The sequence below is a fragment of the Schistosoma haematobium genome, chromosome ZW, assembly GCF_000699445.3.
Source record: "Schistosoma haematobium chromosome ZW, whole genome shotgun sequence".
In the NCBI taxonomy this organism is placed as follows: Eukaryota; Metazoa; Platyhelminthes; class Trematoda; order Strigeidida; family Schistosomatidae; genus Schistosoma; species Schistosoma haematobium.
This window is the reverse complement of record NC_067195.1, coordinates 52076314-52082605: the sequence shown is the minus strand read 5'-3', so window position 1 is coordinate 52082605 and position 6292 is coordinate 52076314.

Genomic DNA, 6292 nt, shown 5'->3' with positions numbered 1-6292 from the left:
GCTTACTGTAATCCTTCAATTTATCGTCTTTGATGATGAAATTTCTCAAATGTAAATTATTATAATACGATGAACCTATTGAATATTTTCAATCATGATATCTGAAGTATTCGTGTTTGGACAAAACCAGAGAAGAAAAACACTTTACTGAATAAATCCAAACACATAATTGAATAATAACAGGATGCCCTAATAAACTTATTTTTCTATTTCAACAACGTACAGACCAGGCCTTTTAGAGTATAGGATTCATACTCAATAATCAAGATTACATCATTGATGAACAAGGAGGATCAAATGCAGACGTAAAGGTGAGAATCGACGAAGCAAGGGCCGAATTCCTACAATTGAAGAACATATGGAACTCAAAACAACTCTCAACCAATATCAAAGTGAGGATCTTCAATACCAACGTCAAGGCAGTTCTACTGTACGCAGCTAAAACTTGGGGAACTACAGCAACCACTATCAAGAAGGTACAAGTATTTATAAATGGTTGTCTACGCAAGATACTCAACATTCATTGACCGGATACCATCAGCAACAGCCTTTTGTGGGAGAGAACAAGCCAGCTTCCAGCCGAAGAAGAAATTAGGAAAGGACGATGGAAATGGATAGGACATACATTACGCAAATCACCAAACTGAATCACGAGGCAAGTCCTAACTTGGAATCCTGAAGAGAAGCGAAAATGAGGAAGACCAAAGAACACACTACGTCGGGAAATCGAAGCAGGTATGAAAAGGATGAGTAATGACTGGAAGGAGCTGGAAAGGATTGCCTATGACAGGGTTGGATGGAGAATGCTGGTGAGCGGCCTTTGCTCCTCCACGAGAAGTAACGGGCGCATGTAAGTAAGTAATCGAGATTAATTAATTACTAGTTAGTTGAACCTGTTAATTGAGACATTATTTCTATATATATAACTCGGTATTTTCTGTTTATTTAATTTTCCTTAACAGTAGAAACATTTCTTTTACAAACTTTCACATTTTATTGGATAATAGCTCTACATAAGTAGACACAAAGAAAACTATGCATTATTTTCAAGGTTCACTTTATTATGATTTAGACCAGCCATTAGTCTACGTGACATTTAATTCATTTTTGTTGAAGTTTTTAATGCTTATGATAAATAACGGACTTGAAATGTTCCAAATTAAGCATTGACGTCTATTATGATGCAAGCCAACACTCTTTGACGATGTTATTTTGTTATATTTAATCCAAAGTGAAACAATCAGTCTTACTTCGTCTAATATACTAACTCATGTTTCGTTAGAAGATTTGAAGATACTAGTTTTAATTTCAAGAAATTGAAGGTGAACTGACAATGGGCAAGGAATTCATATTATGATTCTGACCGTATTTTCATCTACTTCATGTCATTTGGTAGGTAGAAATGAAGTAGCTGAACTACCTTAACCAACATTTAAACCAGTTGGAACAGTATTTATTCGTAGTACGATCTTTGATAAAATAAATATCAATAAAACTACAATGGATAAACAGTTTAAAAATGAATACGAATCTTAGTAAGTGAACCATAAGCGTTTTTACCACTTTTACTACGTTTTCACAACGATCAGCTATGACAAGAAAATTATCTGAAGCTATATGTAATAATGCATTTCACCTCGAAATAAAAGACGCCTCATTTGAAATATGATCGGTTTGTTTACCTAGTTTAATTTGACGATTAGATAACACACTAGTGGTAAACACACAATATATGTTTATTTCACTTGACTTAGTATTATTAGTCACAGTTTGGAAATTGCACTAGCTCATTATTGTATTTTTTGACTAAGAAACCCATGTAGCTAAGTGAGTGTGCTTAATAAAATAGGAATTTTCTACGGATTATGAGATGCTTTAAACTAATAAACACTGCTAAAGAAACAACTATCGTCAGTTTCTTGGAGTTAAATGAGTTGTTTAAATGTGTTTTTCCTGTATGCATCCAACGCAGACATTTTACACTCCACTGACTATTTATTTAGCAATTAAACCTTCGTATATGTCTACAGTAGGCATTTATATGTTTCTAGAGGAAGTGAAACTGAATACTACTATGAACATGAAGTTTCATCTGGAAAAATACCAAACAAACAGTATTTAGGAACTGTGAGAGGTGCTAACTGTATATTCATTCATCGGACACCTTGAGAAGGATAATTAGCAAAGTGTGTAAATGATCTATCTCGAATATGACTCAAGCCGAAAAAGACTATCTCTTACTATATCCAAAATAGCAAGTTAGCTTCTGGGAATATTAGTTGACTACGGATAATTTTTTCCGAACTAAGCTAACACAAAATAATCACTATTTATGAGAGCGCTTTTTTTTTCTTTGGCTGGAAACAGATTCTCTTTTGTTTCAAAATGTTACATATCTCTTAAACAAAAATTCAAGATGACCTGTGTACGGCAGTACTTGATAGCACTGGGATATGAATCTCTTCCAACGAAATGACTTTAAGGCACACGAAGAATAAGACAATAATGACTAGATTGAAAAACATATTTGGTTCGTGTGCAGAAGTAATGTAACGTGTGAATTTCAAACTGGCTTGTAAAAGTAAGGGTTGCGTTTTACGGCAAGTTGAATCGTGATTTGGTAAATGTACTTGATTAAGTGCATCATCTAGTTAGCATCCGGTGAAATGGATAAATTCAGGATCAGTATTAGGGAGTTACAAAAGGTATTTACACTATAATCATGAATCGATCTAAGTTAAACAGACATTCGAAACCTGGAATTAATGAATGGCCGTTTCATTCTAGTATAGGACTACTCATCAGTGCTCATCCACAACCCAACGAATAGAAATCGAACCCATCTAGGACATTCGATCTCACGCGAAAACACTTAACCCCTAGAACACTGATCCAGTATTGGATGGTGTTAATGTCTAACTTCAATTAGTCCATGACATTGTGTTACCATATTCGATTGTGTTAGGTAAATAACTGCCTAACAGCTGAAACGATTGAACTCGATTGATCATGGCTTTTGACCGGAACTCCAAACATTTCTTCACTAAACTGGTCACTATTAAGTTTTTTTATTTTAGAAAATTATTTACACTTTTACTGTACCGGTTTACTGTTAGACATACTCAATATTCTCAAAATTTTCGAATTTCACTCACACTACATACAAATAGATGTATCGCTTGTATGACAGGTTGTCTAGATTTTTAGGTTCAATTTTATATGAAATTCACCAAAATTGTTTACATACTATTAGGCTTCTTCCACAATCTAATAACCTTATGTGTAGGATTCAGAAACTGAATTCTCTATCACACTTTATCGCAGGTTTCTAATGTGTCAAAAACAGTAAACTTTTGTATGAAATAGGCTGAGACGGTTGTCAACAGGCAAAACTATTGGTGGTTTGGAATAAATGAATCAAACTTCTCTAACCGGTAACTTATTCACCACGTTATCAGAGTTTTAAGAGCGATTAACGTGGATTATTGTGTTTAGTGTGAGGAAAGCGCTTTTCGGTATAAAGTCACAGAGCTGATTATGATTGTTTTACATAGATCTAATCAAAATCCCAGTACTTGATATGCACACTTTATTTTTCAAGCATTCCCTTCAAGATATCTAATCTCTAGGCTCATTAAGAAGACCCTACTAACTCAAAATCATATGCCTGCTATTGACGTTCATGACTATTAAGTTTTCTGGACATGGAGACAGAAACAGTTGCGCTGTGACGGGTTACGAATAATATGTGGCTTGATTTTCCTGAACGTGCGTCAACGAATACATTTAAGTTTTGTCAACGCCAACGTATGTTTAAACTGCACCATAATGCACTTCCATTTCACTTATGATACCGAAACAAACATTATTCACTTTGTTGTCTAACCTAAGATCTTACAAAAATTTTAAAAATAGCTCTAAAGGTCGACAAAACGTCAGAGCTACTGTCTATTAGACACCTGGAGAGCTACATTTCTGCACAGCTGAAATTCTTCTACCAAGTTCCAGAAGCCTGTCGATGTTCAACCATCATAGGTATGACGAAGTTCCGATGTCGTTCGATTAGTAGTTCCCTTTACTAAGGATTAAACTGGGATGATAGAAGTCTCATACATCAATAATTCTACGTCGAATTCTTACTACTCAACGACTCTCAAGTCTAGTCCATACTAGTCCAATGTTCAGGCTATACTGCTTCTTAAAACCATAAAAACTCTCACTGTACGTTTCTGTCCTATCTGCCAGATTACAGAGAGGCAGTGGGCTAAAAGTATATTCATGTTTAAGGGAATAGTGACACAGAGTCTGCTATATGCATTCAACTACATTAAATACCAATACAGGAAATTACTGATACGCATATATGACTCTTAACTTTGTAAGAAACATTTCTAGGGTAACAGCCAGTCCCAAGTCCGGATGAAGGGAGGTCGGGGATAACGTTAGCAATTTATTCTTGAACACGATCATAATTCATTAACCCATAGCCAAACATTCTAATTTTACAGGCCGTGTACTATTAAAGAATCCCGATCTAGGACCGTCAACGTGCAACCTATTTCATGATGTTGTGTAAACACTTGTTGTCACTTACCTTAGAATTCTTTGGCTAGGATTGGTAGATTATTCCATCAAGTTTAGTTTTCCAAGAGCACGGTTTATGTAATGCCTTATGAAGCAACCAATCATCTGCACCTTACTGTATTTTTCTTTAAAGTTCCTTATATCAGTAATCAGTTTGGAACTATCGTCTACCAGGCAACAACAAGATTCCAGAAGATTTGTTTCTATAGCTCCTCTGATTCCATGAAGAAAAGGAGCTGTTAAGGAAGCAGAATCACCAGATGTTTTGTTCCGTATATCTAATAGATAAGAATCACAAGTATCTTTCACACTCCACTTTAAAACAACCTGAGACCTGATCTACGAAACATGACTTCCAGGGTTCTGAGGGAAGTAAACCTAAAGAACATGATCACACCATTCAACATGTCAAATCTTTCATCATGAAACGCTTGAACGTCGTCAATTCAAAGTCCGCTGTCGATGATATCATTGGTAAGCCATTATAGTCAAGGGGTTTTCTCAGGAATTATTATTTGTTACCCTCTCACATTATTTTGCATGTGATGAATTGTTCATTAACAGTTCTTGAGTAAAACATGATGCGTCTAGACCTAAGGTACTTTATAAACTCTGAGAAAATGCAGAATAGCGTTAGTGAGGAGATTTAGAAAAGAGAGCAACAAAAAATTGAGCCGGCAATCGAGCAGTCGCAAGAAACGCACTTACGTTCATTGAGAAAAACAAAAGACAACATTATGCAACAAGAAAGCTCAGACTTGTGCAGTCCTAAACTCGAAAGTGAGAGTAGATAGTTTAAAAGTCTCCAAAGTCCTTGGTGGACTTAGAGTCTGAGTTTCAGATTGGAGTTAGGAGAGTCTGCCATCAGAAGTGTAAACTGAAGAGGTTTCATGGGTAAATATCACTAAAGTAGCATGACTCGGTAAATTGTCTAGAGATGAAACCCAACCAAGAAGAGTTTTGAATTTGGTACTCGAGAATTTTAAAGAAATAGACACTATATTGAATGCTTAAAGTGGGGATGCCTTAACTTGTAAGCCAACACTCTATAAATAAAGTGGACTAAATTCTGTTCAACAGTGCAATATATAACATTCTACCAACAAGTTTGATACACAACCGAAATATCGGATACTTGAATCTGATCAGAGTGGGCACTTGAAGATCGTATCAAATGGAGTAATTCTTTTACAAGATTAAAAATTCAAAAGCCAAATTGCGAAATGAACCTTACGATTAAGTTTTCGGGTGGTCAGGTCTTGAAAGTCGGTACTCCCAAAACCTGTTTGGGTAGAACGAATGATTCGTAAAACACCTTAAATGTGTGCTACGCAAACACAGAAAATTGACAGTTATTGTATAGAGACCATTCTTCCATCATTGCAGGATACATTTTGTATTGGGGATCAATTTCATACGAAACCAATCATATCAGAGGCGCATGTTAGCGGCACATGTGTGGTAGCATATTGTACAATTAATTATAGGCACGGGTTAGTGACTATAGAAGGAATATACCGTAATCCGTGCTGTCTTGCTGACAACTTTATCTTAAGATGCATCTGTTCTTGGAATAAGACAGAATGCTGCCACATCATTGTAGACTTCAACGCACTGCACATCAATTGGACAGAGATTACAGCTCCTTAAACGCTTAAAACGCCTAAACCTTTTCCCTTTGTCGTGTCGTTGGACGCGAAGACTGTAC